The 20657-nt window shown below is 36.2% G+C and overlaps 1 long non-coding RNA gene across 3 annotated transcripts in view; it reads left to right on the forward strand.

The window, feature by feature from the left end:
* LOC148649409 (uncharacterized) overlaps positions 1 to 18816 on the forward strand; it is a 64222-nt gene extending 45406 nt beyond the window's left edge. For all 3 annotated transcript variants that reach the window (XR_015926349.1, XR_015926348.1, XR_015926350.1), the window contains one exon: positions 18609 to 18816. This is a non-coding gene — a long non-coding RNA (uncharacterized LOC148649409). The remainder of the gene's footprint in view (positions 1 to 18608) is intronic.
* Positions 18817 to 20657: the final 1841 nt, after the last annotated feature.

The following is a 20657-nucleotide window of genomic DNA, read 5'->3' on the forward strand; positions in this document are numbered from 1 at the left end:
CTCAAGGAATGCTAAACTTAACTTTTCCTCAAAAATAAATAATCACAAAGAGGAAATGCTGCTTATCAATTACATTTGAGTCTGGAATAGACAAGTTTTAAAACCTTACATCGTCTATTCAATACAAATTACTTCATTCATCCTCAAGGGGGCACTTTAATCTAATCTTAATCTAATATTAAAGGAAGCCAATGGGGAGCCCATCTCCCCCTGTGACTGAGGTTAACAACGTTCTTTCACCTTAGCTTATTAGATATAGCTTCCACAGTCAGGCTTTCAGTGCTTGCCACACATCTCGAACTGTGCCGTAGGGTATTTAGCATATATGTTTGAAAGGATGCACACATACATTTACTTGACTCCCATTGCAAAATTTCTTTGAATCGTTTTGTCTCACCTCTTTTTACAGCACCACAGAATGAAGCCATTTCCCACTGTACTTGAGACAAATACAAATGTTTAACACTACAAAACAGGCTCAGACACTCCTCAGGACTGTGAAAAGGAGGAAGTGGTTTTATATCATTAACAGCTGGCGATGGGTGGAAAAATGAAATGGGCAAAGTGGTTTACTGCATCAAACACAGCTCTTCAGTGTAGAAAAAATAAATAGCAATAAATGCTTGAACTGGGTTCAGATTTAATGTGCTTTGCTTAAAGATTAAAACTGAAGCAATTGTTAAGTTACACTCTTACAAGAAGCTTCAATATAGAGCAACATTTCATCAAATGTGCTGGTTAAAGGGCATTATATCGGTAATATAAAGCTTAAATTAGTTGTATTCAGACAACATTCACATTTGTCTGTCAACAAAACCTAGAGTATTACAAACCCTTCTGATGATAACCCAGCAAGTCATCTGATCGCACCCTGGTTAAAGACTACTTTTTTCACAGCACCTTTTCAAGCAGTGAAACAAATACTAGGAACCTTAAGTCCAACAATCTCATATTATACAGTAGTCAGGTCTCATCGTTCAAAGTACGAGAACTAAACACTGAACATTAACCTTAATTTTTGTTTTCTGAGATCCTGAATAGACACTAATTGTATATTCTTATTGTGTTAACAATGCTATTTTGTTGCTGCCTAATGAAAAAACGGAGGTCTGACCTCCTAGTGGGAAACCCAAATCACAATTAAAGTCTGATAAAGGAATGATATCTTCAATGGGATCTTCACAGGCTATATATCCTTGGCCTATTTTACTTTGTGTTTCAGCTTTGTTTTGTGGGGCAAAAACAATAAAATGCCATTCGTGTTCAATAAGCTCTCTCTAAAATTATGACATTTGCAAAGTCTGGTTTTTATTCACTTGTAGCACACAACTAAATCATGAGAAAGTGTGCTTCCCCATCCTTAACCTCTCTTTTGGTGTTGCAAAAATGTAATCTTGCCTTCAGTGAGATTGTTAGCTGAATTGGATTTTATATCTAGAGAAAAGATACTACTGTAGGTATATTATGCCAATAAGTAATGGTATTATTAGTATCAATATATTGATATAATATACTGTATCATTTATATCTGAATTTAAGTAATGCTGTGGCAATGGTACAATTATTATCATATTCCAGATTTTATTATCTAAGGCTGGGCTACAATGCTGTTCCTGCCTGAAAGCTTGAAAAAAAGGTACTTGGTACCTTATTAACTTTTCATCGGCTGGCTGCTGACTTTTTCATAGTTCCTTTATTTTTCATGTTCCGGAATATCTCTCTGGAGTTCACAAATCTGTCAGTTGTTTACAAAGCTATGTGAAGCTTTTGCTAGTACAGAACTCACTCTGTCTGTGCTAATGCTCTGGCAACAAGATGCTGCTGTCATACCAAAGAGTGTGTTGTGGTCTCAGAGGTAATAAGAAAACTTTTAAAGCAGATTTTTTTTATGTGTATCTTTAGGTTTTACAGAAAGGTGAATTCCAGCAAGTTCCCAGCTATTACATCTTGTATGCAAACAAATTCATTATTTAAACTATGCTGTATTCTTTTCTTTTGTGGACGTTGTTACCAAAGTGTTTAGAGTGCTGTATAATTCACTACTGGATAAAACAGAATAGAAGCTAAGATGTAAAAGTAATGATTGCTGTGTATTTGCGGATCAAGATGATCTGAGGTTTTTATCAATAATTAATGCATGAAATATATGCAATTTAATAAATTAAAACCAGAAGGAACATCTTAGACTAACAAGATTGCTAACTGCTAATTACAAGGTTTACACAGTCCATGACTGAAATATTTATTATTGATTTAATTGGGGAGAAATATCTTATTTTCATATTTATAACATATATAACAGCCACACACGACTCAAGTTTTAAGAAATACTGTAAGTAAATTATTCTGTGTGAGTGCGAAGATCACAATGTGAGATTATACATAATTAACACTGTAAGCCTGTGCAAATATAAAACATATTTTTTCAAATAAAATATTAAGGAAATACTAAGAAAACATCCCAGATTTCTCAGAAATTGTTAACTTTCCATTAATTCATCTTTGATCTTCTGTTTAAAATGACCACTGGTTTTGAATATTAAGAAAATATGAATAATATTTTATGTTCAAGACAACAGAATCTGCTTGAACTTTTTTGAGTTCTCTGTATCACCTCTCTCAAAGCTGAACTGCCATTCTTATTGACACAGCATACAGTGTATTGTTAATATATTCTTACAACTGAAAAACTGATAGTTACAAACCCTATACTTTCAATTTTAATAAGGCTCTGTCAAAAATAAAAATAAATGTTGTAGGGAAGAATTTTTCTTTTATTTTAAAAGATCTAGAATAAAATTATGAAATGTGTGTATAAGGAAGTCAGTCCTATTCATTGTTCTAAATCAGATCTCTTGCAGCTCTGAGTTTTGATCCCATGTTGGTGTCTCACTATTGAGTTTGCTGTCTTTACGTGTCAGACCCCTGAGACCAGAATCAGTATTTTTGCTGTACTTTGAACCAAGGGCTACCATTTACTTTTTATATCTACTATTTATTAATGTTTTTTATTTTATATGCCACCTTTACATGAACAATGCAAAAAAACACAAATATTAGAAAAAATAACCAATTTAATACAGCAGACAAAATTGAAAGTTGGTGTGTAAAAGTTTCAAGAGGGGATATAAAAGTGCTGACTGATATACCAGATATAATATCAGCTGGGAGATCATTCCATAGCCTGGGAGCAACAGAACAGAAAGCACAGTCTCCTAGGGTTCGGAGTCTCCTGTTCTGAAAGAAAGTCAGAACTTCAGTGACCAAAACTGAACACAGCATTCTAAATGAGGTCTTACAACAGTGTTGTAAAGCTTGTACATACCTTCCCCACGGATTTACATTCAGCACTTTTTTCTACATATCCTAACTTCCTGTTTGCTGTTTTTTATTTTCTCACGTTGTCTTGATGTGGACATAGAAGAAATGTACAAAGGCACCCAAATCCCATCCGTGGGTTACCTGCAGAATCACCCAGGACATGTTTATAGTGTTTGTTCCTACTAGCTGTGTAGATCACTGTGCACTTCCCGAAACATTTAATTTGCCAAGTGTCAGCTGAATTTATAATTGTCCTTTGCCAAAGCTTTTTTTAGTAATACGCCTCTATTCCGTACACAAATGAATGTGCTCAATGTATCTGCCATTCATATTGTACTGTTGTCACTTCAACACATCTAGTGTTGCTAACCTAGTGACAACATGATGGTGGTCAAACTTAAACTATGTATACAAATCAGTGGAGCTACAATCCGTGGGCTGTGTAATGTTATTTGAATGGTTAATCAAAACTGCACTCACCCAGACTGCTGAATCAGTTTTGACCCAGAATCAAACCTGCCTCTGAGAACTGTCATTTGCTGCCCCATGAATGGGCAGAAAAGCTAAAGTCTTAGAGCAAACTGTCATGATGATAGGTGTGGGTTGTGAAAATCTGACAAGGAACAGTTGCCCTGTAAACATTGTGCCCCCAGGGTGATCAGATACTGTTAATTCAGTATATAATCATATTAATGTGTCCTAACCTGAAGACAGACCTGATTTATAGATGCCTTTCATTAAAAAACAAGGATTTAAATTTTCATGCTTAAGATTTATACAAAATACGCACATTATTTTTTGTCTTCTTTTGTATTTGAATTCTGATTTTAAAAATATTCAATGGCATATTAAAAATGTTATGGATATTCACTGCACACAAAGTCCAGATATCTCTCTGACTGTGTGATGCATAGTACTACTTCAGTTGTATCCTGATTAAGAAAACTGAACTTTAAGAAAAATAACTTTTGCCTGACACATTTACCAAGATAATGCTATACCAGAATCCTGCTGATAATAATTTTACATATTTATCTACTGTCCATTAGATCTTGTACATATCATGCTCATCAGGTTCCAAGAAGATTGCTTATTTACCCAGTGGTAGGCCAGTGCAAACTACAGAATTTCAGTTCTAATTTAAATCTTAAGTAAAGAGGTACCAAAAGTTTAAATTGCTGCAATACAGACAAGAATAAATGAATTTGTATTCATAGATTTCCAGCAAAGAATCCTGAATTGAATAAATTATTAATCAGGCTGAAGCAGAGGTGGATAATGGAGGTAACAGAAATTTCTAATAATCTTTGCAAATAAAACTCAATATTTTGTCACATGCTTTTTTGGAAATAATGTTCTCCACTTGCATCTTTAAACACTAGAACTGCTGGACTACACTGGACATTTCATTATTCTTCTCATTCAGAACATAAGCTTTTGCTGCTAAAATGCAGTGCCTCCAAAGGTTTTGGGACAGCAAATTCAAAACAGTCAAGAAATTGTATTTGAGATCATTAGATTGATATCTAATAAGTGCAAACCCAATTCAAGTGGCCTGAAGTGTTCGGACACATTCACCTTAAGTACATTTTGTAGTATAAAAGTCATTATTTGTCTACATATCATCTGAGGTAATATACTGTGTGTATGAAGTTGGTGACCCATTGAGCTCACCACTCCCTTTGTTTAATCATTTAAGATGCTTTGACAACCCTCTGCACCACACTGCATATTCTTATGTGCTGAATTTTTTCTTCAGTATATAAATAAACCCATATCTTTTGGGTTATTGTCACGCTGCATGGTAAATCGCAAACTAATAATTTATAGAAGCATTTTCTTCTATATACTGTAAGCAGGCCAGCATCAGAGTTCATTCAGTCATATCATCGGAAAGACCAGTGAGCCAGTACCAGAAACAGCTATGCATGCCCAGACCATGACATACTGTACTTCACAGATAAGGTGGTGTACTTTGTGTGGAGTACTGTACCTGCAGTTCCATTCATTCTGAAGCCTTTGCATCTCTTTGGTGACGATTTATCTTGGTTGCACCTACCCAGAAACCTTTGTTCTCCTGTCTTATTGTTGTACTTCTAACCAAATTTTAATCTGGCTTTTTAGTTCTTGGTGATGAGAGAGTATCTAGAGGTTTAGTGTTTTCTGGACTGCTATCTCTTCTGAGACTCTGGTGCAGTGCGTCAGTCTTTTGGGAACTGTGGGTTTTGATACCTTTACCCTGCTCTGGAGGATGCTGGTGATGATGCTGGCAGTTGTTTTCGAGGTTTCCTTGACAGCTCGGATTCTGTCATCAGCTGCAGATGTTTTTCTTGATTGAAGCGATCTTGATGGATAGGTTTTTATAACTATTTTTTTTCTTCTTCTTCAGGATATTATAAATTCTCGGAACACACTGTAGGTACAGTATGCCCAATTTCTCGTTTCAATTTAGGTTTTCTTTTCTTTCAGTTTCAAAATTGCCTGCTTTTCTCTAACAGAAGGTTATTTGGTTTTCATTTTGTAATCATATCAATTCCACATCGTAATACAAATTCCATAGTGGATGATTAAAAACCCTACTAAGTTTCATTGAAGCCAAACAATTGAAGGATGCATGCATTTACTGTCTTTCTGCTGTACTCTCAGTCACTGCCATGGTTTTGAAATGAAATGAAATGAAATGGCACACATGGCAGCATGGCTCTGAACTTTGTGAAGATGACACAGCAGGTTCAAATGAAAATGCCAAGAGTCGGTTATGCTGGGTTATAAAGAGAAGCTGGTGAGAGAGAGTGAGAGTGAATTGCTAATGACTATCGACCTGCAAGTGAAGAACTGATCATTTGGGTGCAGTTACTGACAGGAAGGGGTGTTTATTGGAATGCTCCCCAGGGAGAAATCTCAGTAGTAGGTAGTACACAGCTGAAAATGTGTAGCCTGTCACATCTTAAAACTCAGTTCCTGCTGTTGAAGTTTGTTCGTGCTATTTAAGACTTGCTTTTAAAAAATGAATGACAGGTTATGCCCATTCTAACTATTTAAATTGTTCTTTTATCCAAATTGGGAAATGTGAAAAGGAAATACAGTATACCACTTTTCTCAATTTTTTTAGCATTGAATCCTCCATTTTTCATGTATTTCAAGAGATTTATTTCAACAGCATAGATCATTTTCTAGGAAGTAATAATAGAATGCAAAGATAGGCTGTTTGAGAACGTGAGCTTTTTTGCATTTTAGACCTGCAATGATGGGAAACCATGTGCAATCATGTATGTTGTTTCACTGAAAAGCTTTTCAACAGGTGGGAATATTAAATATATTTATCTTTGCCGGGACAATCTGTGCAATGTTTATTTTCAAGACTGAAGATAAATCAGTACAAGCATAGGATGGTATTCCTATAAAATAAATGAACTGAAATACAATACCTTTACAGAACTGTGCTGTGGTACAAAATAACATTTTCAAAATGGTTTCAATCTGCAATATCAAAATAGTCTGAACTATTGGACAATTACTGCTCCACATTTCAGAAGCTCATAAATTAACTAGTAGATTGGTCTGCAGCAAATTCTTCCAGTTTATATGGAAAACAATTTTTTGCTCCTCTCATTTAGATTTTTTATTCTTTCATGTTTTAATCATGTTTTTATGAGCATAATTCTGAGTGCAGCTGTGGCAAAGGAACAATTCTGAAAAGAACATACATCCCTAGAGGGAGGTTTTTTAACTTGTGTTAAGTTTTCAAGGAATAAAACCAATGTTTTATGAACAATTCATTATCACACGGCATATATGCTAGGCACAAAGGAATGCTGAAAGCAGACTTAACCAACTCGCTGAGCTGTACTCAGTCACTTACAGTCCAGTTACAGAGGAAACAACAGTCATTTCTCCTTACCCGTAGTTCAAGACTTAAACTGTTTCTTTATTGTTTATTTTTACTTATTATACTGTACAATATATGTATTATAGTGTGCTCATGGCATGAATGGACATTTTTGCAGTAGTCATTTTGTCTCAGACTCTTGTTACGTCTGTTCAGATAAACAATGTTTTGTGGGTAAGGTAACCAGACAAGAATCAGGAGATGTCATGCAATTAGATTACTATTAAGCATAATATTCTTGTGTTGCATCATCTTCCTTAATCACTGTCCATCAAGGTTCCTGAATCCTTTAAGTAACCTTTTAAAACTTAGCTTGGCAGGACGGGCAGCAGTTCCTGAGCAGCGCAGTACCCTGCTCCCTGCACCCACTCCCTCAAATTGAACAGGTTTAAGAAGTCAGTCAATTTTCCGTAATTATCAGGCGAGCATCGCTTACTCATCTGGTGATGTGATACTGAGCTCCACACAGGATGAGTAGCGGTGTGTACGTGCTTTGAGCTTCTGTGTTGTATGTCATGCAAAGAAATGAGTTTCCGGCATTAGCCCATCACTTGACTTGCTTCCTGTTTTGATTTGCCTACTTTAAATAATAAAGGATTGCAGAAATTAAAAGAGCATGGCTGCAGCCTACAGCCAACAGTAGAGGCATTTGCGGAGCCCTCTAATTCAGGCTGTGCCAGTTTGTTTTGGGGTTTACCAATCTCCCAGCTGTGACTTGGATTCACCAGGCAGTAATACACAATTGGAAAAGAGCATCCAGGGTGGGTGGGCTTGAGTGGCCCAGAGCTTCCTCATTGTGGTGCACAGTGCAGTATTGACTCTCGGGACCTGTTGGGCATGCGTGAGTTTACCATTCGGAAAGCGTGTTGGAGGACAGTGTGCAAAGGGCCTTAGTCATCCTGCGCTGCGCAGGGGTTACAGCAGTAAGGGGAGCTGATGAAGAATTTGCCAGTTCCAGACTGGCTGAGTCTGAAGGAAAAACAATGTCAGGCTTGGTTTTGAAGGGAAAAAAAAGGGAAAACACTGCGAAGTACAATAAATTAGTTATATCATTAATTATGACAGTGGATTAAGTGATATAAAGAAAAATCAATCTGCTGCAATGATCACTGCTTATACTTTATACTTTTTTGCTTCCTCTAGCTTCAGTTCCCATATTTAAATTCCTGACACATGTCTAATGTGCATAGTATATTTTTAAAACAATTTGACTGCCCAAACCTTGCATACATTATTTTTCTCAGTCTGGCTGCCTCACAGCAAAAGACAACAAATGCATGACAAGAATTAAAGGTCATTAATAAGTGGAAAACATTCTGCTCTGGTTGCAGCACAGATGCATCAGAGACACAAAAACCAAGTTGTGTTAAGTTGTTTCTTTGCCCAGCCTGAACACCATGTTGTTACCAGAAAATATATTGCAGAATCATAGTGAACTTAAAATTATTTCTTCTTGATCACAGTGCTTTGTTTTGTGGTGAACACTGCTGAAAACACTAGGAGAAATAGCTCTTGGCTGTCGATTGTGTATACAGATATCATTCAAAGATCAGATTCTTAAAAATCCTATAGTTCTGATGACTGTAACTGAAAGTCAAGGGTCATTGAAACTGTAGGTCCATTATTCTCTAAGATAAAGCAAACCTCCCAAAGCACAGCCCTGTCCTCTCTGTGCAGGAGGAAATAGAAGCTGAGTGATGAGGAAGGTGGCGGTTTCTAAGCATTGTGAGATCTGAAGGGTTTTCCATCAATAAGCAGCCAAACCCACACACTCTGTACAAATAGCAGGCAGGCTTTATAAACCAGAACAATGCAAAAAATGTGGATTGTGAATTATTCTCTCATATCCTGTAGCAAACTCTCCTATTTTTTTTTTCAGTCTTGGTAGCTTGGGACTGCTGTGTTTTCATGCATTTCTCACATTCAGTGACAGCTTAGACTACAGTGCATGGTGTGAAGCTTGCATGTTGAGCCTTGTCACTGTTAAATTAGTGGAACTGTGATATCTTCCCAGTTCAGTAATTGGACTGTGAGCATCATTTCTATCTTTTTCTTCTTGTCACATAATGACCACACTTCCTAATAGCATAGAAAAATTCAACGTAAAAAACATTGCTTTATCCAAGTTTATTTTTACATTGTTCGTAATGAAGACAAAAGGTTAAGATGATGTCACACGATGTTGATTTATCAAGAAAAGACATCCTTGAAAAGGTCTGTGTTTCAAGAGCATCCTGTGAAATGGGCAGTACAGGGGCTGGCATCCACAAGTTTGATATATTATAGAGGGCAGATTCATTGTAACATTGAATAAACTGAAAAGCTCAGGTAACACTTTGCCTGTAATAACAGAATATTTTGATAACAATCACCTAGTAAATACTGTGGAAAACCCCCTTCTCGAAAGTCCTGAGGATTTGAGAACACATGGGAATTTTTTCTGACAGGGAATGGAAGCATAAAGGATCCAGTGTGGTTCCAAACATGATTAAGGCTGAAATACATGAGAGATGAGACAAATGAGAGATCACACTGACTGAGGCACATTCCAAAAAAACAAACAAGCTGACTCTGAATGTGGTGGCTGCAGCTCGTGTTGTTCCTTCCACCAGTCTTTCTTCTTTTACCAAATCACGCCCTGTGAAACAGATAAACGTTTATACAAACCCAAACCTCGAGAACATCTCAGACTCTGCCTCAGACTCCAGCTGCATGAGAGTGCAAACTGGAAAGGAATTAGTAGAGGTTTAGCTCATGCTGAAAAGCAGAAACAAGAAAAACACAACATGCGGGGTATTGAGTCTTCATCAGGTGTGAGAAGCACAGCCAAACGTGGGTGTTTTTCCTTCTTTCTGCTTCTTAGTGCGGAATTAACCTGTATTCTCATTAAATTGCACAGGTGGTGTGTTCACACAAGTCATTGTGTAGCTGTGCAGTAGAAACAGTGTGTTTGGTGCCCTCCAGTGGCTGACCCAACATGGTCATTTCCATAGAGGGACAGAACTAAAAGACCTACTGTACAATGTACTGTACCTCAGCTACAATGTATTTCGTGTCACATAATTTTAATGGTTATGTAGCAAATTTGCTGTGGAATAAGTTTGACACTTGTGTGTCTATGTACACGAGTAAAACAAAATACACATTAATGGTACTGACATTATTGCAGCATTGTACTAACTTTGGAATTATAAGTACATACTGTATATTCCCTGTTCCTTTACTAAATAATTGTATACATAATGTAGAGTATTATCAAAACTCACATGGTAGAGAACAAGGTTGAAAAAAATACAATGTACTCAACTTTAAAAAAATTGAATCAGTTCTAACTGTAACAAATTCACAATTTAATGTTTTTCATAGACATGACATAGGTAAATTGGCTATGCTAATCAATATTTATCATGAACACAGATGTGTCAAAGTCAATGGGTAGTGATGACCATAGGAAGATAGACCATGATAGAAGCAGTACACTTGAGATTCCTGCTTTGCAGAGTTGCTCTTGAGTGATGCTGTCCTATGCCTCTTGTAAAGCCTGGACAAGTATTTGTTCGCTGGTCTCTAAGCCCTACACAAAGGTGTTGTTCTCTGGATAAGTTGGGTCAATCTTTCTTTTCACCAGACTTAACATTCAAAGGTTAAATCGCCTCATTACCTGTGCTCAGTCACCTGTCTTCTTAATAATGTGATTTATTGCACATACTGTACAACAAAGACCCTTGAGTGTATCACTATCACTAGAAAATGAGCAATTATGATTCCCGAGAACATTTGATCGATATCCAAAATTGATCCCCTTTTTTAAGAGGCTTTTTAAATAAATATACAGTAAATACATAAATACAAGGCTATTGGATAAGTTTCTTTTAATACTCACTTTTCGATCACAGTGTGCGGGCATTGTAATTTGAGTCTGTGACACAGCTTACAATATGTTCATAATTTTAATGTCTAAATGTCGCTATTGTGATGTGTCTTTAAAGTAATTTATTTCCATGGTAACATTTGTTTGTTAATATTTTCTTAATGCTTGTTGGGTATTTGTTGCTCAGAGGTAGGAACTATAGTTTTCTGAAAAAAACATAACAATTGCTGTGATTGCAGTTTGATTTCATGTGTTTCACGAAAGAAAAAAATGTTTTATATTAAAAATGGACAAAAACAGCATTTGTTGTTTTTTACCAATCTTGTGAAGCTCTGAACCTATTTCTTCTGTGTCGTTCGGCTTCTGTATTCACCTTCTATTGCATGGAATCAGTAATCTCTACATGTTATTTTTCCATTTATTGCTTTTGAAATTGTTTTAGCCTGAGTTTGGCGGGGATGGTTAGGAGGAAACTGAGAAATGCTTTTCTCTTAAGGATAACAGTTTTGAATCCTGCAACGCTTTTCCCCTTTTTTCTTGGATAAACAGCTTTTATCTCCCAGAGCTTACTGGAATTGATTTTCAATTCAAATTACTCCACCTCTGGGCTATTCTGCCAACTTGAGAATGTGAACCAATCCATTTTAGCAGTCCAAACACCTTATTCAATTTATACTGATAGGAATCAGACTCTCTGTTCACAAGACAAGCCCACAGGTAGAGGAAATGCATTTTATCTTCAAATTTTGTTTCATTCAATTTATGTCTAACAAATAGGTATTTTTAGGAAGCTGTTTAGCTTTTCTTCCATTGAACATTACAATCCCTTAATGTAATGCTAATAGGCACATATAAATTCCAAAGTCTTGTTAAATGTGTTTAAATCTTTATTGACTCTATTAAACTGAACAGTGTTTAACATTAAGTGAAACAATTGGTTATTCTGAAAACTACGCATATATTAATTCATTGGTGAGATGATAACATGTAGGGATTAAATCATTTTTTTATACTGTACATTTACATGAATATACAATGAGCGAATATGTGTAAATGTAGTCCTGAAGGAGACCTTTAGCTCCTTGCTGGGAGTTTCTTTAAAAGAAATAAGTTGCTGGGAATCATGGGTGTGAATATAAATAAGCTTTAATAAGCTCTACGCTCATTTCTCACTGTTCTTGGCATCATGCTGGAAACATTTTGTCTATGCTTCCACACACAACTTTGACCTCTGCAATTGACTTGGGTCTCTTTGCAACAGCAGCCTTGACATTAGTCTGCGGCATTCAGTGTTGGCATTCTAGTCTGGAGGTGAATGGACAATCCAGGACTTTATTGTTCCAGTTTTGCAGTAATGTACAGTATTTGTAGACCTCACGGAAATATAGGGTCATCGGGTCTCATACTAACTTCCATTTAATTAGCCTTCTAGCACAAACTTCTCACTGACACAAGTGAGAAATAACCTGAGACGTCCATGAAAATGGTATCTTGTATACTGTAATATACTGTATGTAGTTAAAGCATTGAATTGAAATCAAGAGATGTTCCTGTATGTCAAAATTGTACAAAGACCTTGCAAGGCCTCATTTAATATTAATATGTATATTAAAGTATTCAAAAAGATAAACCTAGCATCAGTCCAGAGAGGAATATCCAGGTGCTTTCACAGGCTCAAAGGAATGTCACATTCTGACAGGATAATAGAAATGAATCTTTTTATTCCTGAACTGAGAAGGCTACAAGGAGACCTGAGTCAAGTATTCAAAATCCTCAAGGGACACTGAAAATGATAACTCTGTGGACTTCTCCAGCAGCGAAATACAGATCAAAGGACACAGGCGGAAATGTAGAATGTGGTTTTTAAAATGGTGAACAGGAGGCACTACTTCACACAAACGATTGTGCGAGTCTAGATCAAGCTGTCTAGCTATGGTGTTGCATCTGATAACATACTGTATCTTCTTTCAACAAATAATAATAATTAATAATAATTGCTTACACTTATATAGCGTTTTTCTGGACACTCAAAGCACTTTAAAGGTAATGGGGACTCCCCTCCACCACCACCAATGTGCAGCCCCACCTGGATGATGCGACGGCAGCCATAGTGCACCAGTACACTCACCACACACCAGCTATCAGTGGGGAGGAGAGCAGAGTAATGAAGCCAATTCATAGATGGGGATTAGTAGGAGGCCATGATTGGTAAGGGCCAATGGGAAATTTGGCCAGGACGCCGGGGTTACACCCCTACTCTTTTTTGAGGAATGACCACAGAGAGTCAGGACCTCAGTTCTACGTCTCATCCGAAGGACAGTACCCATTTACAGTATAGTGTCCCCGTCACTATACTGGGGCATTAGGACCCACATGGACCGCAGGGTGAGCGCCCCCTGCTGGTCCCACTAACACCTCTTCCAGCAGCAACCTTAGTTTTTCCCAGGGGTTCTCCCATCCAGGTACTGACCAGGCTCATACCTGCTGAGCTACGATGGGTTTCCAGTTGTGAGTTGCAGAGTGATATGACTGCTGGCTATAATGGCTATATGAAATGACAGGATGAGGTCCTTAGACCAATTAGCCGTGATACATTAAAGAACTAGACATGCTGAATTGCCTCCTCTCATTTGCAGACTTTCTTACTTTATTTTGCTTTACAGATTTTTATAACATCATTAGAGTTGTTGCTGTCAATGAACTCTTACTTCAGATTGTTTGACAGTTCACTGACTTCCCTCATGATGAGCTGAGAGTTTTGATTCTGTATTCAGCTTTCTTTCATGGCAAGTGTCAATCAAGGTGATTTCTAGAAATATTTATAAACATACTATGACTTTGGGAAACTATCAGATGACTAAAAATCATTAGAGGATAAAACTCACAACATTTACAGGATATGGATAAATGTGAACATAGCGCATTTCACAAGACTGTTCATGCAACTTCTTAAAAAGCTTTAGCCTACTCCATTCCAAAAATATTGAAAAGTCGTGACATGCATTTGCATTTCCTTGGGAAAATAAACTTTTAGTTACAGTTCATCAAAGGTATGAATAAATGTGGTTGCTACTGTATACTGAATGAAGTCTGACAGCAGTCTAATCAAATCAAAAATCAATTGTTGGTTTTCCAGAAGTGATGCAATTTCTCACAATTCTGTTTGCCCAATAGAACAAACTGATATTGTTTATTTTAAATACAAGACCAAGTGCTTTCCAACACTGCTTCAGGCTCTGTAGCTCAAGAAGGTTTCAGAGCAGTCCAGCTCATCAGCAGGCTGACTAACCAGTCTTCTGAGAAATCCAATCTCTCACACATATTATGCATGCTGAACAATTTGCCTTGAAATCACAGTGTTTTCCAGGAATGTGTATGATTTAGACATACCCAGAAATGAAATACATAAATCCTAAAGGACAACAAAATCAAATCTTTTTTTCCAATTGCGAAGAAAATGTACACTTTTTAAACATGAGGAAGAAAACAGGCAATGCAATTTAGCTCAAAAATGAGATGTCAAAAATTGAATAAATCTGGGCTAAAACAAACTAAATCTAACTAACCGATCTGTTAAAAGGGTACCTCAGAATCAATTAGCTGCATTATTGTCTCCATCTAGTTTAGCTGCTAGATGGATATTTCCGGTAATTGTTCCAGATATGTTGTTAACCTTTAAAGAATTCTCCAATAACACAACATTGCATGACTCTGGTACATCACATGACATTCAGAATTGCAATAATTTAATTCTTTAAAACTTTTATGCTACTGAGAGAAATACTTGTTGAATCTAATAATAATATCACAACCGGATCAATAGTAGAGCTCATTAATCAGGCTTACAACAAAAGATGAGGTAAGGACATCATATAGAAATGTTAAATATTAGGTTTTAAATTGCAGCAAGAAACTTTTAACATAAAGCCTTTCTTGTCAGTTTGGAAGTGCAACAAAAGATAAAAAACTGAAGTCGTGAGAAAGTGCTGGCTGCTCACCATGTTATTGATTGTTCCAGTTCAGCTAATGAAAGCAGAATTCCTGTGGAGCAAAACAATCAGGGATGGGGGAACCTATAATGATATTATGGTTCCCAAATTATCCAGTCATAAACGTCTGATGTTTTGATCTGTAATATTTGAAATCTGTAAATTTCACACATCATTTAAATTGAAAAAATCTTTTAACCCAAACTGTAAATTCAAGTGTTTGTTTTTGTTAGTTCCAATAGTGTAGTAACTTTTGCTGTTAACTACTAGCTGGAAAAAAATAAATATACTGTCATAGAGAAATACAGAAATGTGTTACAACAAATATTTTACTTTTTAACAAATAACACATAACTTTTGTCAAGAATCCTACAGTTATACTGAACAGACTAAATGTGGAAGGCATGGGCCACTTAGATTTACAACACTCTTTTCTGCACTGTCACTGTAGGTACAGTACAATTAATAATTGCTCGTCATTGTTAATTCTAGTGAATCGTTTTCTGAAAAGCTAATTACAGCTAAACTGTTAACATTTTTGTGTAAACAGTTTTGTTTCTCATCTGAAGGTCAAAGTTATATACTGTATATATTAAATATAACATTATATACAGGATGTGTTTTACATATTCCATTTCATAATTCTTTTCCTGAATACTCCTATTACCTTAAAATGCTTTTTTTAATTACGACAAAAGGGTTTAATCACAACATTAGCTCAGTCATTCTGAGCTTTTTAATTTATTTCATAATTCAGCAGAAATATTTAAACATTTCTGTTTTATAGTGGGGAAGGACCAAAAATAATTGAATGAACTAGTAATTATCCTATAATAAAATAAAGTGTGTTACTTGTGAAATTAAATTTTTGTATGAAGAAATCACGGACCAAAACCTGTTTGGTGTACACTGCTCAGTTTACTTGCAGATAAAAGCCCCCCTCATTTTGCATCCTCTGCTTGAAACCTTCGAAAGACACACCTTCACTCTAATGGTCCTTACTCCTAGAAACTGCTTTAGCAAGCGTTCTTGTATCTAGGGACCCCATTACCTGTAAAGCACTTTGAGTGGAGTGTCCAGAAAAGCACTATATAAGTGTAAGCAATTATTATTATTATTATTATTATTATTATTATTATTATTATTATTATTATCTAGGTCGGTCTCATGAGCAAAGTCTTTATTGGATTGGCACTTACATTGTAGAGGACACTTAACGTAACTTCTGAAGAAGTTGGCCTCTCTCCCTAAATCACCTCTATTTGTGACCATGCTGGTTTAACAGTACATACCCTTGTCAGAGTTAGGCTCCCATCTGTCAAATCAGATGGGCTTCACAAGCCTTCTCAAGACTTTTGACACACCTGTCTTTCCCAACAGCATTCACCGCATTCCAAGGCTGGAACAAGTATAGTCTTCTATCGGTTTCTAGCTTATATGTGGGTCTGGCACTTTCTGATGGCATGCATATTAGCCAGTTAGTGTACTACTGTACATCTACTCTTGTATTTTGTTAGTGGCATTTAATTTGACAAAAGTTAGGCTTCTATTACATCCTGTGCATTTTATACGCCGTTTTTTTATTAAATTAATTCTCTACTGTAGATGTATTTCTAGAATTTCCTCATATATTTTTTAAAAGACATTCTTTCTGGTAAGCTCTATATCTTACCATCATGTCTTTATAAACAAACCTAAAAAAATTATGAATAATATCATTAAGTAGTTTTATATGAAAAGTATTAAAGGGAGTATCATTATTTTTGTTTTAAGTCAAACAATTTGTGAACATTTGAGTACATATAAGTACAACATGCATGCATGTATTTGATTACATCAGAACAAAAGCATCCTTTGTCTTCAATTCTGTGATTTCAATTGTCCATAGGCATTGGGATGTACATTTCAGAGCATGAAAGTCTGTATGGTTGCATACTGTATCTCTTTGAGGCAATAACTGGCTGAAGTGGTTAATCCACTGAGCTCACCAAACACTTTGTATAATCATTTCTCAAAGTGGCTGCTTTGACTTCAACACATACTGTAGACACCTCTGGCATTGCTGGTTAACCCAGTCGCAAGAAAAAGATAGATAATAGGGAGAGATTAGCTGAATGGACAGTCCATCATGCCTTTTGTGCTACTGAGGCCTTTGTCCCTTCTAAAGAGTCAGAAAGACGCATCTTAGTGTGGTGGGCAATCAGTCTACATTGGCTGTCTAGCTAGAAAAATGCAAAAGGGTTTATCAAGCACTAACAAGGTTTTTTGTTAGAGAAAATATCTATTAAATAGACTGCTCCAAAAGATGGATAGCCTGAATTAATCCAACAGGCAAAATTGGCTTCACTTTCTTAAGGCATCCAGGTATCGATCACTGATACTTTATATTTTAGCCTGACTGATGTGATTGATGTGCATGATAACTCGTCCTGCTTGGCTGCCCTCAAAGAATTTCAGGTGATTGCAGGAACGCTCAGCCAGTAGATATGAATGTCTGATAAAGATGAAGTACAGGGGTAGCTTTACTGTTTTCCACTGCTACGCTATGATGCCAGAATTCAGTGGAGCAATAGATTGCATGCATGTCAAGATCGAATTTAAGCAACATCGAGACACAGAAGCTGATATGGATAGACCTCTAGAAATTGTTAGATTGCCTGTGACTTGAATTGGCAAGCTTCTAATATCATAGTCCTGCCAGGGACTAGTTTTCCAACAAGCATTTCAGAATTTTATTTCAGAATTTATTTGTATTTTGCTTTGTATCGCTAAATAATTAAAATAGAAATGCAACTTCATTATTTCTTCACCTTGTGAAATACAACTTTGAATGAAAGGACTGACTTTAAAATCTTCTTTAGTTTGCTTATGTACAGTATACAGTGTGACCGTTTTTGCTTTAAATTGTTTATTAACAACAAATAAAATGAATTGATTCAGTAATTAATCCTAGAAATTGATTAACAGGACCAAAACAAATCTATTACATATCTTCAGAAAATATATTTGTGTTTTTTTAAAGGAAACACTGTGCATATTTTGTTCTTTGAAATATTTGTTCAAGTGAATATGTCCATTAAATTAAAACATTCAAGTGATAAAAATGGTACTTATCTTCTTCATTTTTGGCTCAAAATAAATCCAGTCATTGTGCAAGAACATAATATTTCAAATAAAAAATTAAAGTGTTTCTGAAACAATGCTAGAATAGGAAAATAATTACTAAATTGTTAACACACTGCATTGTTTCTTAATTTGTTGTATTTTTTTTCTTTTCCTTTCTGAAGCCTCATAAATATACTGTTTTATCACCTTGGCATTAAAAAAATAAAATAAAAACAGGTTAAAACTACGAGGAGTCCAGCTATCTTGTTTGGTAGCAAGGAGCTAATTGATCTGGGTATTAGATTGAATAACAAGGCTTGTTTGTTGTTTCCAAGTTCACTCAACAGTGATTGATGTTGAGTGACAATGATCATAAAAAAGTGTGGAACACTGGCATGTAAAATTTTGTTCTCACTTTTTATTGTTCTTTCAGGAAAAGCTGAATTGTAGAAACCGCTTGGACTTTCATTCACTCCATGTGCAAAACTCCCCCGTTAGTGCCACATGCCTCTAAAGCACACTCCCATCTTTTCAAGTCTTCCCAAAGCTTATTTTTTTTACACATAAAAACGTGTCAGATGGAAAGCAACTATGGAAAAGTGAAATAAAACTAGACTTCCTCAAAAGTCTGATGATGCGGACCCAGAAAGCTCCAGTCAATGCTCACTGATCATCTTTTCCCTCGAACGTTGTATGAATTCAAGGCTCATTTGCTGCAGAAAAGATCCATCTGGTGGCCAAGTGAGGAATGACGCATTTCAACACTTTTTAAATCACTAAAGTTAAAAACCCATTGGTCACTACATTTTTCCTTTCTGATAATTTTGTACTTATTCAATATTTTCATAACCTTCACTGTCCAAGAGATTGACTGGGGATGTCTACCATTGACATGCATGGTATACATGTTAGAATCTTTTTTTCCTCTACTCCTAAAAGGGCAACATTAATATCAATGAAATGTTGAAAATTTCTGTATGTTCTGTTTATCTTCCACATTCTCACTGGTTCACCTCACCTTGTTCATTGCTTTCTACTGACATTATCTCAGGGGTCCATCATTTGCAAGTTCTCCTGGTCAGGTTCCCTATTACAATTGACGGACTTCTGAAAAAGCTCAAAAGCAGAAAGCAGGGATTGTGCAAGGCAAAGGGGTTCTATCCAAGTAGGGTATTATTTTGAGTGAATTCCACACTGCAATGTGTGAAGGAGAAACTAAATTTAGGCTGGAAGGCTCAACAGCTAAAATGCTTATCTTCCTCCATATTTTTCATCTTTGAATTAACTGCTGCTAATGTTACTGCAGCTCTAAACTCGAACTATTATTTTTCCTTTTAAATATCCTGGGTCATACTGGATATAGTAGAACTTTGCTAAGAGCACTCTTGATTCTCACCCAACTTGCTTTTACACAAGAACAGCTGCAGCTGGGGCCTGGTCTCTGCACGAGTGAAGAATTAATGGCAGACATTCCAAAAATAAATTCCTATGACATCCCCAGCAACTGTGAACATCACGCACTCCAAACACCAGTGCATAACGTACCACTCAAAGAGGATCTCCATACTGCTCTCACCCTGACACTATTCATAACCTCCTTACAGGACAGGATGTGAACTTATGAAATTGAACAGACTCAACCTCTCTTCTGTTTTCCTCAAGGCCATCAATTAATAACACAGTTGGGCACTCCTTCACCCATGAGAGAGCTGGAAATGATGAGGGCAAGGAGGACATACAGGGCGACAATTACTATATTTCCAAACTTCTTGTGCATTATGAAAACAAAATTGGGAGGTACAAACTATAACCCTAAAATGTCAAGTCAGACATCCTCTGTTTGCACAATGTGGAAAACAAAAGCATAACATCCACTGAGTACCATGCACTGGAAAAGCAATTTTAGTTAATTAAAAATTATAGCTTCCGTCTTCTTCTAATTTAGAGGTTACATGTAAGAAAAGATTTATATTATCTGCTAATACAAAATTTGAAAGACATTGCATAGCTCCAGGTAACATTATATACACTATACATTACTGAACAGGCAATGTATCTATACAACACATACTGTACATAATTTGCAAAACCTTTGACCCCAGGGGACTGCAGCCTTGCTCCCTAGACCTTCTGGGTCACACTAAATCATGTATTTCTAAAGACTAGAAACTCTTGTAAGTAATATATCAATTAAGCAATTAATGGGCTCAATCAAAGAGATGGTCCTTGAGGACAGTAGGGTGTTTACATTTTTTGTTCTTAATGATCTTTAAATTACTTAACAGACATCTGCAATATTGTAGATCACAATGATATTATTCAAGGTTGATAGACAAAGCTATAATGCTTGGTATTCTGAGACTCTACAAGTGCAGATTTGGAGATTTCTGCCTTAGACGTTTTGCTTTGTCTTACTCTTCACACTCAATTTCCTCTTTGTGCAGAAACAAATTCTATGGTGATCTTCTACTGACATTACATG

The sequence above is a fragment of the Lepisosteus platostomus genome, chromosome 14 (assembly GCF_059453375.1).
Source record: "Lepisosteus platostomus isolate fLepPlt1 chromosome 14, fLepPlt1.hap1, whole genome shotgun sequence".
NCBI classification, from domain to species: Eukaryota; Metazoa; Chordata; class Actinopteri; order Semionotiformes; family Lepisosteidae; genus Lepisosteus; species Lepisosteus platostomus.